The sequence below is a fragment of the Ursus maritimus genome, unplaced genomic scaffold (genome assembly GCF_017311325.1).
Source record: "Ursus maritimus isolate PB19 unplaced genomic scaffold, ASM1731132v1 scaffold_3, whole genome shotgun sequence".
Lineage (NCBI taxonomy): Eukaryota > Metazoa > Chordata > Mammalia > Carnivora > Ursidae > Ursus > Ursus maritimus.
In genome coordinates, this window is record NW_024425563.1 from 73,105,251 (window position 1) to 73,125,826 (window position 20,576).

Below are 20,576 nucleotides of genomic sequence, written 5' to 3' on the forward strand. Positions count from 1 at the left end.
CTAAAAATTTACCCAATTCAAACATTTATAGCCTCTCAACTGCTCTAATTAGTGAAATACAAAATCAGAATAGAGAATAAAATCATTACACCCAAAATAAGTTTTATAGATTTAAAAGTTTCTATTATAAAAAATGAGAATTTGTAGAGGACTATTTTGCAAACACTAAATCATGAAGAGCAGAGTATGATTTTAGATCAGGCTTAAGTCTGCTACAGATGAACACGCAACAATTTGGAATTCAACAGCTTGCAGGTTACTAACAGTGATTCTAAAAATCTGTTGGTTTAGTCAAAACAAACCTAGATCAAAAGGTGACTCATGCTAAGTAATATTAAAAAGTCAGGAGTCCGATATAAAGGAAGGAAGTCAAAGACTATAGGAGAAAGTAATGTTAGATTAGATTCGTCCTGTACTTTTCACCCACATATCCCCTCCCTATTTTCATTGCCAGGGTCCAGACAACTCTTAACTATTATTTCCAATTAGGAACAGACCAATGATGGAAGACCTAGTTTCTCTGAAAAGTGCTTTACTGGGCTGAGAATTCTAGTGAACAAGGATAGAATAAAACTGTGATCCATGATCTCACTAGGGATGGAATAAGCCATGTCCAGCAGGGCCAAGTCTGTGTTACTACCCTCCAAAAACAAAATATTACCTGCCATAAGATTACACTGTTCCTATGACCTCCAATCTTCCAGATGTCTCAGCTCAAATTAAATCCCAGTGGCAGTAAATTTGATTATTCAAATGTGGCCCTTGTATCTGCCTGAGAATTAATCATTCAGTCATGGCTAGAAATAGGGCTTGGTTACAGTCACTGGGGCAACACTTTGAACACGATGAGTCACTGTACTTTGATCTATTTTGTTCTTTTTTACTTGATTCTTAACCCATACACACACACACACACACACACACACACACACACACACACACCCTTGTTCTCTTAATTCAAAAATGTCCCCACCTAGTAAGACCTAAATGGTCCCATGCACCAGAGCACAATTTCCCACCAGAGCACAATTTCCCACCAGAGCACAATTTCCAACTATATCCTGCAACGCAACCAGAGTTCTTTGCCCTATAGAAATAACCCAAAACTTCCATTTTGCCTTCCCAGTGTAATAACTTGTATTAAAAATTAAAGGGAGCCAGTATAGGGATTTGTTATTTTCCTTGTGCTGGTAAATTGTTAACAACAGCTTTCTGGGGGAAAAATACATCCTGATTTGTAGTGTTTGTTTACTTCCATAAATACTTCCACTATGGCCAACTCCAAGCTACCAAAGTCAAGCACTGAACTACAGAGAGAAAGAGATGTACACCATCAACTCTGTAAGTAAATACAAAATGGCTCCAGCACACATATATGATTTTACAATCAAGAATTGGGGAGATCCTGGAGTTTGATACCCTATTGATTCTTGTCTTAGGCATAGTTAGCTCATTTTCATTTATCCTCTTATGCTCAAAATCTGTCTTACTAAGTAGAATTCACTGAGATTCTGTAACATCAGAAATTAGTGCAAGTATCAAGCCAGGATCCAACAGTCTCCCCCAAACTTTTTTCTCTNTCTTTCCCTATATATATTTACTAAATTAACCCATCTCATTTGAAGAAATATTGGAATAATCTTCATAGTATATACATTTAGCGTTATAATAGCATCATTTTCTTAAGCTTCCTCTTTTTCAAGAGGGGTGTTTGCTCTGTTCAGAAACATAGGTAATATAGGAGATCCCTCTGTTAGACTGTAATTCGTAACAGTTTTTCTGAAAATCCAGTAGAGCTTAATTAACTTGATCCAGTAGGAATAGTCACGTTTATTTCCTTTGACCATATGATTAACTGACTGCAGCAGACATCTATTGTCAGACCACACATTACTCTGGGAGTACTGCACTGATCTTACTTACTCCCTATCCCCATTATGTAGCCATATACCTATTTGTTTCAACTTATGATCAGTATAACATAGCTCCATAAAGGCAGAGGTGTTGTATGTTTTGTTCCAGGAATAGTTTCTAGCATCAAAAGGAAGGAGGGAAGTAAAAAAGGAGGGAAAAGAGAGGGAGAAATGTTAAAAGAAGATATAATATGATAGAATTATTTGAACCTTAAAAGCATCTGATGTTATCTCATCCAACAGCTTCATCTAGAGATGAGGAAATGGAATCCTGGAGAGGTCAAAATATTTGTTCGTGGATAGTCCATCTACAATTGCCAAGTCAGAACACAAGTCCTGAATATAGAGATCTTTATCTTATAAAAGGCAGTCTACTCTTGGGAAAGGCTATAAAACTGAGATTAAAAAATGGACAACTGCCATGGAAATACACAGAGAAGTATACAGACAGGACAAGGAAAAACAGAAGAGATTATTTTCTTACATATCCTGATTGTATAAAAAGCATGTTATTTTTTAAATTGGAATAGATAAAATGAACCAAAACTCTTAGATTATTTCTTTCAGCTTCCTTATTCTGAGTAGACCTTAAAGTGATGAAGTTGACAACAAAGTTGCTTTTATCAAAAACACAGATGATGTCCCTCTGTGTGGCTTCCAGCACATTCTTTGCGGGGAGAGGCCACTCTGAACTGTGTTATTTTGGTATTGCTCTGTTTGGAAGGTCACAAACCATTCACAGAAGCAGGCAGATTTTACATGTGTGAAACAAAAAGCTTTTTATTATCTCCATTATCTTCTCCTGCACTGCTCCTACATAATCCAAATTTGTATACCCCACAATGGAAAGAAGAATGAATCATCTGATTCTATTCAGCAAGATCATTTTTTTAAAACACGAATAATCTAATACTAAAGTATCACTAAGAATATACTATAATAATAAAATAAAGTAGATTTTGTTCCTATATTTTGATCTATGAATCAAAATTTTTATCTCAATGTATAAATTGATCTTTGAGGTATAAATCTTGCTTTATCAAAATGCTACATTAAAGGAAAACAACCAAGTCACTTTGAATATCAGAAAAGACTCAACTCTCTCAATCTCATCTGATCATGAAATGAACCATATTATCATTGCTGGGTAGAACAGCCAATTAAGCTTTCTTAGAAATTGGAAGCTTCTGTTCTGGGGCATAGTTCTGTAATGACACTCAGTAGATGAAGCTTTCACTTTCCCTAGCTGAAAGCTGCTTTTTCTTAGAGAAGAAAATTGTGCCAATCAAATTTGAATTTTTCTAGAACAAGTAGGTGATTTAGGAAAAGACCAATGCGTATCATTTGTAGCACTTAAAAAATTTATGTTATTTCAGTCATCCTCTCAATATAACTTAAGCTGCAAATGTACACAAAGGGTCTAAAGAGAAGTTATAAAAAGGGGTGGTTGGATGAGTCCAGGGAAGGAGTGAGTTATGGCTAACAAAGGTGACACATTGGAAAGAGTTTGAAAATTTGGGTAATAATTCACACAGTCTTTCTGTGATCCAGGTAATCCAGTTTCTCATTTATGGAATAATGATGAAGAGAAGGAATGAAAAAGAATTATTAACCAAGCACGTACTCTGCAAGGCGCTGCGTAAGTTACAAATCTCTCTGACATTAATACAATATTATTGAGAAGATATGTCAGAAAGATAAGATGCTAACAAAGAAGGAGCTTTGTAGGATGAAGTGTTTAGACAAACCTTAACAAATAATGTAGGATTGAACTAATTCCTTGAAAGTTCAGCAGGATATTTAAAACCAGTGAAGCAAAGGGAAAGGGTCATAATATTACAGCTTGGAGAAAAATAAAAGGGACACTATAGATCACACTTACATGGATTTGGAATCAGATGCCCTAACACAAGATAAAGGAACCTAGGTACTTAACCTCAAAGTAAAATAATAACAATAATAATACTGGGTAATAAATACTAAGTGCTTATTACCTGCCAGTAATTCTTTAAAATGTTTTTATGTGCATGAATTCATGAAATCTGTGAAGTCATTAGTTATGATTATCCCCTTTTTGTAGATGCTGGAATTGAGACATACAGACATTAAAAAACTTTAACCAAAGCCCATTCAGCTAGTAAGTGGTACATCAGGGATTCCAACACTCAATAAACGGAAACATTTTTTTTTACTTAAAATATTTTAAAATAATAGACTAAAAAGCTCTATAAAACACTAGATACAACAACTTTTCATATTGAACAAACTTTGTAACATCATAATGTTTTTATTGCAGTTTTCCCATTTTCTTCATTGAAATTAATGTATTATATATCTCTTATATAATGACGATTCAAAGGCAGAGCAGGTTCCATAGAAATGGAAATCAGCTAAAAATATTTGTTAGCCAGGAGTCATTGTTCTACTTGAAATTACTGGATATAGTAAATTAACCCAGGGCAGTATTGTACTGCTGTATCGAAATGATAAAAAATGTGAGTAATTTCATGAGTCATTTATCAAATGCAGCTGAATAAATTACTGAGAGTTCAAACAAACGATAGGCAACACATGTTAGGAAAAAATTAACAAATGCTTAATAAAAGGTTCAATATTATATGTACATATACTTGTAGGGGGTAGGTACATGTGTGTGTGTAAATTCACAACAATCTATATGCCTATTATGGGCTGTCTGTAAACTTTCATTTTTTAAATTCATTATAACATGCATTGTTCTGTGTGCTTGCTTCTGAAATGCTATTTTGTTATTTTCCACCACATAAACTAGGAGCATCAAGAGAAAGCAACTTAACAACATAACTGAATTAGATAAATGTAGAAAATATTCATGAAAACCCTGGTTATCTTCTTCAGTTATGAACAAGAGTTCCAAAAGTAGCAGTCTGCTCTTTAAACTTTCAAGTTTTATTCTCAACAAAGCTAAAATTTGTCTCTTCTTTTAGGAGACTTTTTCATGTTTAAGGCAAGGCATATAGTAATTTACTAGACACGTCAACTATCGTAGAACAGAATAGAGGTTATTTCTTTACTTAATGAGGTCTAAAAAGGATTTCACCCTCTCCCTATAGCTTTCAGGATAAATTGTATAATCTTTATCTATAACTAATACCCCTCCAGGGTCTGGTCTTCTGATGACCTTTCTTAGTCACAGTTTCCAATACTTTCCCACGTCACTTAGAGCACCTGCTTTAATGTATTATTTATTCCTTCAAGTGTGCACGAGTACTGGCACATGCTCTTAGGACAGTCTAAAAATTCTATCCTTCCCCCTCTTATTAATCTAGATCAATCATTCTCATCCCTTTACCAGGGTCCTCTTTTCCCCTTTTCCCCTTTTCATCAGTGCAGTAGGATTCTGCCCATGGTTCTAAAGAGTCTTACGTATCGTACCACTTGTACTATGTGGCACCATAGCAGATTTGGAGGGGGGGGGGTCTCCTTTGCAGAACTAAGCTAGTCAAAGACTTTATGTCAGAGACTTATATCTTATTTGACTTTGCCCTACACAGCACCTGGCTGCTGCAGAATGACTTAGTGACCAATTTCAATAACTCAGTGTCTGGTTTAGTTCTTTATAACCGATCTACAGGGTACGAGTTATCTAAAAATGTGTTTTGTATGGTTTTTTAATGGAGCCTGAGATGTCCATTTAGTGGGTATGTGCACGAAAACAGAAAGAGAGAAATGGTACCACATCAATTCCTTAGTCCTTGCTTCTCCACCATACTTCCATTTCACTCTCTCTCATCCCAGGTTGCATTCTATGAGACACAAATGACCCTGCGCATGCTCTCTGAGGAAAAGTTGCAACTAAGAGTGGAAGTGATGTCAGTGGCTCATTCTTGATACAAGGACCCATCTTCCTAATTGTGAAGAGAGTAAAGTTCTTTCAGGAAATAGCACCGTAATGGAATAAATGTAATGGCAAAGGCAGCTGACTTTTCTTAGTACCCTTCAGAACTCTTACATATAAAAGTAGAATCTCAACCAGCCTCTCAACCAAATATTGTTACCTCAGAAGTAGCAGCTGAAATGCTTAATACTTTTTGATGCATTTCCTTTTAAGGTCTATTGGTTCAAAAACTTTATCAGTGACTTTGAGGGACAGATTTAATAAATGGGAACATTCTTCCAGCTGGGATCTTTTGAGACAGCATAGTTATATTTAGTTCCTGAACACATGGAGTAGAAATATTCTTATTTAAATGTTAATATCATTTTTTTTCTGTCTTTCCTTTCTATCTTCTTACCTTTCAGAAGGAGATCCCTTACACAGGCTTACCACTGTCAACTTTTTCTCTGTAACCCCCAGAGTAAGATAATCGAAAACAAAATACACAGAAATATTATTTTCCCTACACGTATCAGGTGCCGTTACTTTCCTAGATAATTTCTTCAGCTGTGGATGGAATCATAATACCTTCTGGAAAACAGTATCAATTTGGCATCCACGTGGTTCTTGAATCAGTCTTTAATACTACACTCTAAGGAAACCATTCTGGAACAATTGTTAAAACAAGTCTCACCACAGCTCCTTGTCAGTAATGTTGATATGGTTAGTATTAAATAATGCCTCCCCAAATAGAGGAAGTGTATTTGCTCAAAAGGTGTATTATAAAAGATGCACTCAATAAATATTTCTTGAGTAAAGCCTGAGTAAACTACCAGATAAATTATAAAGGAATTGCACTGTAATTCCAAATCCAATACATACCATTTTATATATTAGTTTTTAAAAATGTTTATGATTAAATTTAACCATGCTTTGTTAAAGAAAATTATGGCTTTTCAAAATTAAATGAATGTTTTTATGAAGCCAATAACTACTCTCCAATTTGTTTCCTTTATATAACTTCTATTCTCCATTCTTACATTTATGATTACCCATTCCCTCTGCTCAATACTAGGGGATAAGTAAACCACAGGGAAAATAATGTCTGTTTGTCTTGTATAATTAGGTCAAGGATAGAAAGGTCATGAAGTTTTGGAAGATGGCAAAGAAAATATATAGTAACACGAGAATTGCTCTTCTTTAGTGCTTGAGGACATGAAAAGGGAATTTATGGTATTTGGGTTGTGGATCAGGACATCTTTTTTCTGAATAGGTCAACATGCATCTTTGAAAGAGTTATAGAATTCTGGGATTTGAATGTCTCCCAAATGTCAGAATATTGTCATCTGTTTCAAGCTTTATATACTATAATACTTTTTCTTTTACATAATTTTTACAAGATAAAATTCTGTTACATAGCTGTCAATCATTTTAAATTTCAGTGATTATCATGCAGTCTCAGATTCTTACATGAAATTTAGGCAAAGGTTAACTCTTGCCTGTCTAAATATCTGTTATTCGGAAATGTTATAAAGCACACATAATGCTTTAAACAATTTACTTCAGAATAAAAGAAGAAAGGACCTCACTAATTAAAAGCTAACACAAATCATAATTACATTGCTTAAGTGTAAATGCTACTAGTGGCTATCCGGGGACCGGGAGTTATGGATAACTTATATTTTTTCTTATTTTTTGATTTTTGTCATTTTCTTTAATGAAAATTACATCATTCTTATTATTCCTCCTCTTTAATAAAATTATTTCATTTCATTCTTCAATGAAAATTTGAAAATGTATGTTTTAAACAATGATCTCTTTCATTTAGATGATGAAAAGCAAACAGGATTAGTGCATAATTTTTATAAGCAAGATGACATATTTCAAATCTGTAATAGGAATATTGGCACAGGTCCTTATCATGACTCTGATTGACACTATATACACTGAGACACTAGAAACCATGTGGCAGATACTTGCACTAAGAAACCATCGAGAGGTAGAAAAACTGCAGTAAGAAAAAAGAATATTCAAGAGAAAAATGAGTGTCCTTTGCAAATGTGTCAAGGTGACAATTATGTGGCCAAAATGCTAGATCTCAGCAGTTTGGAGAAATGTTGGGATCATTAAGGCCACTCTAATCATTTTAACTCATATAAACTATAAAGAGTTACTACAGCAGTCATGGTAACTTTTTTTTAAATTGTTCTAATTACCAATTCCTCACTCTTCGGTTTCGGTGGTTTTATGTACACCTACAGAGCTAAGGATTTAAAGATATTGCCAAGAATGAAAAGTATCATTTTAAGGGAAGTCCATGGGTCTTGGTTTCTCAACAGAAAAATCAAAAGCAAACATGGAGTTCAGAAGAAATGTAAGGCTAAAAACTATTAAAAGCAATCAACTCTAGGAAGAACATAAAGAATCCACAAGGGTATGAAGACGGTTTTTAAAAGAGAAGAGAAAGTTGAAAAAAAAAAGTCCTTAACAAAAATTAAACATTTTCTTTGGTAAACAAAAAGGATAAGATAGCCCTAAATTGCTTACTCATATAATAATGGAATATAATGATGAAATTATTTTTCCCAACATGTTCAAATGGAGTGAAAGATCATAACATCAGCTAGTTTTACATCAAGTACAGATTTCCAAGGGGGTGAATTGTGGCTCTATTCCACAAAAATGTCTATGTATTAAACTTATGCTGTCAAAGCTGTTTTATCACCTTTTTCTCTCCAAAATTAAACTCTTCTGGCACATCAAAACCCAACTGGCACACATAGAAAGTGATTGATTTTAGTGTCAGTTCACATCTAAATATACAGAGCAATGAAAATAGAGGAAGAAACAACATATAGTTGGTTGCCGGATAGGTATAATAATGCTAATTATCACCTCCCACTAAAAGTAAGTAGCACCTGGAAACCTCATATGATCCCCCTATTAAGTAATATGTGTGATAACCATAATAGAAGACTTTCTTTCTTCAGACCCCACTTAGCATGATGTAGGCTTAATCTAACAAAATCAATGGGATCCTTGAATGTTTAATTCGTGCTGTCAGAAATTTATTAGACAATAAATGAAGTGTGATAATAGTTTTTAAAGTAGATTTGACAGGCATCAAAGAGAAAAGGTAATATTTAATTAATGAATTAAACATCTCAAAATTATAGAATCATGAGTTCTAGAGCTCAAGAGGAATTTAAAAATCACTTGGAGCCAGTGTCCCCATTTTCTCAATGAGATAAAAAACAGAGAGTTAAATTTACTTTAACCTGATCACACAGTAACATTTTGTGCTTCCCATATACTAACATAGTGATAATCAAGAAGAAACAAATCATATGGAAGAGTCCCTTCAGATGTATCACATTTGTTAGTTTACCTCTTTTTTAAGTTGAAGTCATATTTATAAACATCTACTTGATGGTGGCAAGGATCATGATTAGAAAATTCAGAATGACCTAAGAGTAGATCTTAGAAGAAAGAAACTCTAAGGGGAAAATCAATGTGAGCTAAGACCAAGACACTTCTAATCTGAAGGCATCCTTCTTCATGTTAGCTGTCTCTTCTGTTTATTCAAGAGGACTCATGCTAATTATTGCAGAATGTATTATGCACTGCTTTAAAATATTAATTCCCACCAACAAGTATTTGTAAAGGTATAGTCAAAGATAAGCCTTTACTGGGGCCCAAACTGAGATTGCTTTTATGGAGTCAACACCCACTCAGGAATCTAGACACATTAACAGTTTGCTTAAGAGGGAAAAGAATCAGTGAGAAGATTAATGCACAGGTTCTCTGGCCAGGGAAGAAAAAAAAGAAATGGAGATGACATCCCAGACTCTATCCACAGTTCAGTCCCATGGATTGGGTCTGAAATCTCAGGAGGAGAAAGCATTTATAAACTGGTTCTACTGCAGGAACTTGCAGGAAACAGCACAGTTTTTTGCATCTCAAAGGTCTATAGCGTGGGAGTTGCAGGAGACTGTACCTGGACTGAGGGGCAACTGGTCAACAGCAATAGCAAAGCTCTGCTGGATGTGGTGGAGGTGAGTGTCCATGAGAGAGATGCAGTGAGGAGCTCTGGCCACGGGGCAGACCCAAGAACTTCCAGAAATACATGGGTACAATTTTCAAAGAGCTGAGATTCTACTGTGGAAAAGTAGAAGAAATATGTTCAGTGAAATCTGGGTAGAAATGCTAACATAACCTTATCCGGTGAGGCTGGTGAAAGAGTCAAATCCAAGAAATACTAAAAAATCCAGGTTTATGACCACAGGTTATTAGAGCTGCAATGGGATTTACATGTTACGTAGTCCAGCCCCATCTGATTTCAGATGAGAGAACTGGGGTCTGGAGACATTATTTCCTTCTCAAGTTCACACAACTTGACAGAGCCAGAACTTGTGATGGCTGCTTCCAGTGAATCACGCTGCAGCTTTCTTTCACTGTTGGTCTGTTTCCTTTATTTAAAATAGCTTTGCATTTAGCATCTAGGGGTTCTTTAAATTTCTGAGAAGTGAGAATTTTTTTAATAGAATATGAGCTTTGCAGTTTTAGAAATACTAGTTATTGTAAATACCAAATGTTTCCCTGAACTAGCTCTTTGAAAGAGCTTTGATATAAAAAGTTCTTTCTAAAATAACTCCTTTGTAATACCACAAAGGGCATCTGAGGACAATTTATCTTTTCTATGCCATTCATCTAATATCTTTACATTTAAAGTGCCGGTACAGAGTTTTGATTATAAGACAAAAATGTTAAAATCGAATGCCTCATTGAGTTGAAAATGTGTCCAGTTCAATCTTGCGGCTGCCTCGGGCCTTTTTTTATACTTTCAGAATGAAATGGTTTAAAGTTAGAAAGAGGAATGCCACATGCCGACTGGGAAGTTAATGATAATTTCAAATTAAGTATCATATGCTAATGTGTAGTTAAATATTGAATTGAGAAAGATGTGGCCACCACTTATATATAGAAGCTCAGACTTCCTCTGTAATATATAATTAGCAGAGACCATCTTCCTTATCACTATTAGAATAAAAGAAAGAATTTTGAGATTTAATTTTAGCACACTTTCTAACTGCTTGGTTTTCTAGAAGAATATGTATGTAGAATTTCTTATCTAATATAAAATACAGTGTCACTGAAACTGGTCCTGATTTACAAAGGCGATAGATGAGTTACTGACATCCAATATAATATGGACTGGTATTGTCTCATACAGATTAAGAGCTGTTTTAGGTAACCGGGCAATGAGTAGCAGGTGTACTTTTCTTACCATATATATTTACTTCACAGTTCAGGAGATATGTTAACAATCAAATCAAATAATAAATGTGGAAGCTCACTTTAAATTTTAAAGTTCCATTGAGATGTAAGTTGTTGCTGTTATTACTCTTATTAGCTACTGAATAAATGTTCCCAAACAGCTTTTGAGGCTACTCTGTGGATAGCATTGCTCTGAGGGTAAATGAAAGGATAGGTTATTTCTATTTCATACTCAATTTATGTGTTGCTGATAACTTGACCAACTTAATCTTGACTCAGAGACATGACTCCACTCTCATCGGATGAATTCTGTGGTCACTTCTTTCTCCAAACCCTAAAATCTGCAGCAGGGTTTCATTTTTTTTAATTCTATTTTGCCACACTCAGGCACCCACAGGGGAAGGGAGGGAAAACTGAATGAGAAGAAATCAGAGAGGGAGACAAACCATGAGAGACTCTGGACTCCGGGAACCGAACTGAGGGTTACAGAAGGGAAGGGCGTGGGGAGGGGATGGGTTACCCGGGTGACAGGTATGAAGGAGGGCACATGTGGTGATGAGCACTGGATGTTATACACAACTAACGAATTGCTGAACACCACATCAAAAACTAATGATGGGCTATATGCTGGCTAACTGAACATAATAATAAAAAAAATTGTAAAAGCAAAAAAAAAATTCTATTTTGTATAAAAAACTTATAGTCTTATCCCAAGACTACTTAAGAGCGAGGAACAAAGGCAAAGATGGGCCCATCTAAAAGGAGTGCACCACACCCTGTTGAGTGGGAGAACAATACCCCAACAAAACACGGAGGGCTGTAAGGAGAGAGAGGAAGAAGAGATATCATCTTTTTTTTTTTTTTTCTAATTACTGGTTCAGAGGAAAGATAACCCATCCTAACTCCCAACACACACACATACACACAATATGGTAAATCCAAACAATCATCAACCCATGGCCCCCAGGCAGCTGATCACAGAAATTAAGAACTCTCCTGACAGAATTCCAAACTGACTGTGATCCATGTTTCTGCTCCATTTTGGAGTTGCTCTTCCTTCACTGGTCATCACCTGATACCTAAAGTAACAGTCGGGAGTCCAGGCCATTAATATCACTCTACAGACAGATGGTGTGCCTTGCCCATCTGTCTAGGAGGACACTTTCTCAGGTATCTAAGTTTTTCTTGTCTTGACTGATGGTTTTTATTATGTACTACAAACAATTTTTTATCTGGCAATATATCAATATCCTCTTCATGCTTAACATTTTAGCCAACACCATGTTCTATCACCATTTGGGCAGTTTAGAAGACACCATATGCATAACACTTTCCATTCTGTATGGTATGTGCACTCATGTTTTCTACAAGCATTGACTTGTTATCTTTAGTATAGTCCCAATGAGCCAGCCTGATTATCCTAAATTAATTCTCCTTCTTCATCTATTTTTTTAAGCGGGAGGGATGAAAAGTGGATGGCAGAGAACAGTTAGCAGGCATTCTGCAATCTGTTGTCTATGGAAGAGAAGACTAGAGTTTGAGCTAGATCTGGGTAGTGAGAGTTGAGAGAAGCTTACAGATTTTACAAATATTTAAAAGGTTAAGTTTAGAGGTCAGTATCCTTAGCATCTCCTACCTCAAGTACCTGGGTAAAGTCCTTTTTGGGGATGCTCCCCATCCCCAACCTGCTAGAGGGCTGGACTATTTTTTTTAATTAAAATATAACTAGCATACAGTATTTTATTAATTTCAGGTATACAATATAGTGATTCAATAATTCTACACATTATTCAGTGCTTATCAAGATAAGTGTATTCTTAATCCCCTTCATCTATTTTATCCATCTCTCCACCTACCACCCCTCTGGTAACCACCAATCTGTTGTCTCTATTTATGAAACCTTTCTTGTTTCTTTTTTCTTTGTTCGTTGATTTGTTTTGTTTCTTAAATTCCACATATAAGTGACATTATATGGTATTTCTCTTTCTCTGACTGACATTTCACTTAGCATTATACCCTGTAGGACCATCCATATTTTTGCAAATGGCAAGGTTCCATTATATATATTCCATTATATACATGCATATACATATACACACACACATATAAACATATACATATGCATACACATGTGCACGCACACACACACACACATACATACACAAACACATACACACCCCATCTTCTTTACCCATTCATCTATGGGTGGACATTTGGGTTGCTTCCATATCTTAGCTATTGTAATGAAGGAGTAAACATGGGGGTGTATTTATCTTTTCAAATTAGTGTTTTCATTTTCTTTGGGTAAATACCCAGTAGTGAGATTACTGGATCATATGGTAATTTTATTTATTTATTTATTTTTTTGCAGAAACTCCATACTATTTTCCACAGTGGCTGCACCAATTTACATTCTCAGCAAGAGTGCACAAGGGTTCCTTTTTCTCCACATCCTCACCAACATTATTTCTTGTGCGTGTGTGTGTGTGTGTGTGCTTTATCTTAGCTATTCTGTCAAGTGCAAAGTGATATCTTATTGTGGTTTTAATTTGTATCACCCTATGACAAAAATACATAAAAGATAAATAACATGCTACTTAACAATGAATCAGTCAGTGAAGAAATCAAAGAGAAAATCAAAATGTACAAGGGATAAATGAAAATGAAGACACAACGGTCCAAAGTCTTTGGAATGCAGCAAAGGCAGTTCTAAGAGGGAAGATTATAGCAATACAGGCTTACTTCAAGAAAAAAGAAAAATCTCAAATAAACAACCTAACCTTACACCTCAAAGAGCTAGGAAAAACAAACAAAGCCTAAGCTGGTAGAAGAAAGGAAATAATAAAGATTAGAGCAGAAATAAATAAAACAGTGATTTTAAAAAACCAACAGAACAAATCAATGAAACCAAGAGCTCATTCTTTGAAAAGATAAAGAAAAGTGATATACCTTTAGTCAGACTCATCATCAAAAAAGAGAGAGGGGGGACTCAAAAATCAGAAAAAAGGAGAGGAAATAAGAACTAACACCACAAATATAAAGGATTATAAGAGAATATTATGAAAACTTACATGTCAGCAAATTGGACGACCTAGTAGAAAGGGATCAATTCCTAAGAACATAACTTTCCCAACTGAATCAGGAAGAAACAGAGAATTTGAACAGACTAATTATTAGCAATGAAATTGAATCAAGTAATCAAAAAATTCCCAACAAACAGAAGTCCCAGACCCGATGGCTTTGCAGGTGAATTCTACCAGACATTTAAAGAATTAATACCTATTCTTCTCAAACTACTCTAGAAAATAGAAGAGGAAAGGAAGCTTCCAAATTCATTCTAAAGGGCAGCATTACCTTGATACCTAAACCAAATAGGCTCTACAAAAGAATCTACAAGCCAATATCTCTGTTGAACACAGATGCAAAAATCCTCAACAAATTATTAGCAAACTTAATCCCCCAATACATTTTAAAAAATCATTCACAAAGATCAAGTGAGATTTACTCCTGGGATGCAAGGGTGGTTCAATATTTGCAAATCAATGTGGTACCTGACAGTAAAAAGAAAAAGGATAAAAACCATATGATCATCTCAAGAGGTAGAGAAAAAATAAATATTTGACAAAAATACAATATACAGTCATAATAAAAACTCTCAACAAAGTAGGTTTCAAGAGAATATACCTCAACAAAATAAAGGTCACATATGAAAAACCCACAGCGAGCATCATACTCAAAAGGTGAAAAACTGAGAGCTTTTCCTCCAAGATCAGGAACAAGACGCAGATGTCCACTCTCGCGGCTTTTAGCCACGGCCATCAGAAAAGAAAAAGAAATAAAAAGCATCCAAACTGGTAAGGAAGAAATAAAACTTACTATTTGCAGATGACATGATCAAAAGATTCTACCAAAAACTACTAGAACTAATAAATGAATCCAGTACAGTTGCAGGATACAAAATTAATACACAGAAATCTGTTGCATTTCTATACACCAATAATAAAGTGGCAAAAAAAGAAATTAAGATAACAGTCCCATTTACAATTGCACCAAAAATAACAAAACCTAAGAATAAACGTAACCAAAGACATGAAAGAAACTATAAAACTATAGTGAATTTGAAAACTATACTCTGAAAACTATAAAACAGTGATGAAAGAAGTTGAAGATGACACACACACAAAATGGAAAGATATTCCATGTTCATGGTTGAAGGAGCAAATATTGTTAAAAGGTCCATACAAGCCAAAGCAATTTTTCAAAGAACTAAAATAAATGATCCTAAAATTTGTATGGCACTATAAAAGACCCCAAATAGCCAAGGCAATCTTGAGAAGGAAAAACAAACCTAGAAGTATCACAATCCCAGATTTCAAGAAATACTACAAAGCTGTAGTGATCAAAACACTATGATACTGGCACAAAAACAGACACAAAGATCAATAGAACAGAATAGAAAGCCCAGAAGTAAACCCACAATCATATGCTTGATTAATCTATGACAAAGGAGGCAAGAATATACAATGGGGAAAAGACAGTCTCTTCAATAAATGGTGCTGGGAACCTGGACAGCTACATGCGAAAGAATGAAACTGGACCACTTTCTTACACCACAGATGAAAACAAACTCAAAATGGATTAAAGACCCAAATGTGAGACCTGAAACCAGAAAATTCCTAAAACATGCAAAGTAATTTCTTTGCCACCAAGGGTAGATATATTTTTCTAGGGAAACAAAAGAAAATATAGTTCTTGGGACTATAGCAAAATAAATTAAAAAAAAAAAAAAAACCTTTGCACAGTAAAGGAAACCATCAACAAAACAAAAAGGCAACTCAATAAATGGGAGATGATATTTGCAAATGATGTAACCAATAAGGGGTTAATCTCCAAAATACATAAAGTACTTCCTTCACCTATTCTTAATGAATGCTAGCTGATCACAATCCTCATAAAAAGCAAATGAGAGATAGGAGAAATCTACCATGGAGAAAGCAAGCAAACCAAAATTCTTTTTTTTTTTAATAATATTTTTTTTATTATATTATATTAGTCACCATACAGTACATCCCTAGTTTTTTATGTAAAGTTCCATGATTCATTACTTGCATATAAATGGGTGCTATAACTCTAATAGAGCAAAGGGTCAGCTTGAATTCACCCTCCGAACTCTCTTGACACTCCTTCTTCTGCTTCCACTGTATTCTTTAAGGCCCAGTTCCTTGGGTACCTACTTTGTCTCATTTACCAGCCTCAAGGACAGAGAGCAACTTCTACCATCTGGGTAAACCTGCACAGTGCCCAGCAGGCCAGGGCACACAGTAATTATTTGATAATTACGAATTTAACCTTTTGAACTTACAGTGAGTTCACGGATAAACAACTCCTTATATTGGACTTATAACAAGTCACATATAAAAGTATCCAGTAAACTCTCTTAGTAAATAAAAAATATATAACTCAGGTTAGCCATATTTCCATTTGAAATGGCCATTTTATACATTTCCAACTGTGAAGTTCGGTGAAGGATACCTCAGTGTCAAGAAGGAGATAATCTGCATTCAACTAGTGAGCCATTCCACCCCCCTTCTCATCTGTATGATCAGTGGCAATGGAATATCCAAGGGGGGAAAACATAAAGCATGCTTGGATCCTGCAATAAATTCAATTACATTAACACCAAATTAAGCCTATTTTCATTTTGATAGTATAAAAAAGCAGCAGGAGGTTTGACTAGATAACTTGCTTTTACTTTATTAAGTTCCTTATGTTACAGTCAGCTGGATTGAGTGCTCCCTAGGAGTGAATTAAGAACATTTGGGCCCTGTCTTATTCAAAACAGTGTGTCTTCCACACAGGATTTTACAATTCACTTTCCTGGGGGCCGCCAGAGGGAGATTAAGGAGACCTCCCTAGTTCCTTGGCTGTTTATTGCCTTCTTTACGCAGAAGGATTTTCCTCCTACTTCAGGGCATGAAATATCATGCGTCAGCATTAGGCAAACAGAAGACTGACTTGTCCTGAGAGAACCATCTTGGTTGTCCAGGACGAATGTTATACAAGTTTGAGTTGTCTGCATCTCTGGCCATTTTACAGGGTCCTAAAACCTGACAGCCCTACCTCCTTTCAGTCAACACATATTTATGGCTGTTTTGCTCCACCTCAACAATGCTAATTAATTAAATGTTTGCTTAGTGGCCTGGAAGAGTTAGTGTACCTTCCAAAGCTTCAGACCAACACTAAGAGGATTTAGAGTCTGGCTATAAAGGAAAAAGTCATTTCTAAAATGTCAGAATCCTTATTTACAATGTGATGCTGGTAAAGGAGGGGGGGAGAGGCACTTAAATAAAATTGAGTCAACTTGAACAGTCCTTAAACAGTTCATCCAGCTAACATCAAGCATATCTCCATCATCAGCCAAGTCTAATGAAAGCTCAAATGTGCAGCTTTCTAATGATTCTGCCACTTTTCGTCCTTGGCTTCTTGTTTCTCCTCACATTGTGGTGTTCAAAATCTATTTCTGTAGTTGGTTTAAGACATTTCGTTTCAGAACAGTTGGCACATTTTGCCTGACTGCAACCATGTTATGAAGTCAGCCACACATTATCCTATCGTCAATTGCCAGGGACGTGAATCTTCTCATCTATTGTTAAGGATTAGATTTCCTCTAGTAAAATGTGCTTTCCTGTGGCAGCTGCGTCAGAGCATTCATTACAGCTGAAAAGGGAAGGCTGGGAGGCCAGGCCACCTACCAGCCGCAAAGCAAAGGGAACACTGGCGAGTCCAATGGGGCACTGGTCTTCCTTACCAAGATACAAACAGCATTTTTCTCCATGTGTTCCCTCTCAGAGCACACCTTCTAGAATTTTTGCAGGGCCAAATTCTGGCCCCAAGAAAAGGAAGGGGTACCTTCCTGTTCAAGAACAAAGTAAGGACAAATTTCTAAAATCATTGGTCAAACTGTAAAGAAAAGTCTCTTGATACCTAGTAATACAGTCCAAAAAATTTGAAATAAGCACAGAAAAAGCAACCCTCAATTCTTCATAGCATATTTTATATGTTTGCAGGTGGGACGCATTTAACTAGGAAAAAGAGACATCACTGATTTCAACACACATCAAAAAATGATTATGCATTGATGGGATACTCTGGATATATTATAAGTTGTGCGATGTAAGAATATTGATTGACATGAAACATTTTCACATTACACAAGAAAGTAGAATGTTCACTGTAATTGCTAATCACTCCTTTTCATGTCCCCTCCACTCTCTTGTTCTCTGTCACACCCACTTGACATCACGTTAGCCCTGCTTACATCCACCTGTCTGCCTAACCCATGCCTGCCCCTGGGCATCAGAGAATTGCTAATATGAAGGGCTCAACCCAGCTGACAGATTTCTCCTAATATTTTTAAGCACAAATCTCAAGTAAACCCTCAACATATCTCCAGTAATTTGGTTCTCCCACAAACCAAGATGTTATTTCAGATCTCATTCTTCAAATTGCCAGTATTCCCTCCCCATTCCCTCCTCCCTCTTAAAGACCATCTTTCCATCACCAAATGTGCCTGTTGGCCTCTCTGCAAGTGTATGTAAATGCTCTCCTTTCTCTCTGATTCTAATAAAACTTACTGTCGCTAAACTTGTATATACTTCACCTGCCCTAGATGCTCGCCCATCCTTCCTCTTTCATTCCAGGACTTTGCTTCTGCATTTGACCTCTCATCTACCACCATCGTTTTCTCTTTCTCCATCTCTTTATTACCCAGTCCCATGGTTTCAGTGTATCTATTCAATGACAATACAAAACACAATTACACAATTTCTGTCTCCAGCTCTGATTTCTCCCCTATTTATTTGTCTAAATAAATAAGAGTCGTATTAACTGTATTAACTAAGCATCCTTTATATACAATGGGCAATTCGCAAGTATTATAACCAAAAGAGAATTATGTATTCTCCACTTTCCCCCAGACAGCCTCCTCACTACTATTTCTTCTTCTCAGAAGATGGTACTGTCATTGTTCCTGTGGTTCACACTAAAAAACCTGGGATCATTCTTTACAATCTTCTTTTCCTCAAAGCCTAAGTCCAATTTGCTAGCAAGAATTGTATAGTTATGCAAAATATAGTCTAACAGCAGCTGCTCCTTACCTACTACTTAAGTTCAATTTATCATCATTTTCATCTAGAATAACTTTCTAACTGGTCAAGCTTTACTGCTTTTGTTCCCAAAGGTCACTTCTGCACAGTATCCAAAGCAATCTTTTTGTACAATGTAATTCAAGTTCTATCAATCACGTGGCCATATCGTCCGATGACTTCATACTTGTAGAAATGTTAACAATTTAGTTATATTTTTTTCTTTTTAACATAATCATGGTCCTATGATACATACTGTTCTGCAGTGGTTTTTAAGATTAATTAATTCAACCATTTAGCAAATATTTGTTGAATCCCTACAATGTTCCAGGTACTATTCTAGCCTCTGGAGATACAGGGATGATGAAGAAAAGAATCCTTTAAGAAGTTCCCCTATTTCCTTGGATTTCCCACAGCGCATGAACAATTTACTTTTCCTGTTGACAAAAATAGTGCATGTTCACCATGTAAAATTTGAAAAATACAGAAAAACAAACAGGAGAAATGCACTATACTGCATGCTTCTATTAATACTATGTTCATTTTCCTCTCATCCTTTTCTGTATTTCACTTACTATATTATCCCCGTGGGCACAGCCTATGTTCTCTTTATTCTTTAGTATCTAGGTCAGGATACTTCATTCCTTTAGGGTTTTGAAATTTACTTCACCCCTCAGCTGGCTTCTCAATATCTAGATCATTCTTTCCTCACCAAGGTCTCCTACTCTGAAGGCCAAGCACGCACTTGTTTCTGCCCGTCTTTCTAGAGAACCTTCCCTTGAGGTATGTATCACATCAAGCATCCAGTAGGTACCGAGAGGTAGAGATACATTCATTATATCTTTTCCATCAGAAAAGCAAGAGCATCTCCAAACTTCACGCATGCATCTTACAGTTCTATTCATGTAACCTCCAGAGTAAGCAAAGGGAAGGACTTGGTAGTGGTTGTTCATTAAACGGGGGGAGAGGAAAACAGCCAAATCAGAGATCCTGGGGAATTTTTTGGTTGATTCTAAAAGTAGCAAGTTTGTGGTGCCATTCATACATAAAAAGAAATCGAAAACTCAGGCAAAAGCATGAAAATTTCAAATAAAATCAAAAGCCCTGTGAGCATGTAGTTTTACCACAGAACTACTGCACAGCCTAGAATCATAAAACGAAGCACCAGGAAGCTGATTAACTAGGGCCATGGTGACTGTAAGCTAGAAAATACATTTTCTCTTCAAATGCAGAGCATCTGATGACCCTGGATGATACCATGCAATGCTACAAACCTCAGGGACACCAATTTAAATCCAAGCAGGGTCATTTGCCAGAGCAGAAGTCATTTGTGCCTAATAGCATTTTATTAGCCCATGTGAAATGTTTCAAAGTTCTGAACCTAGT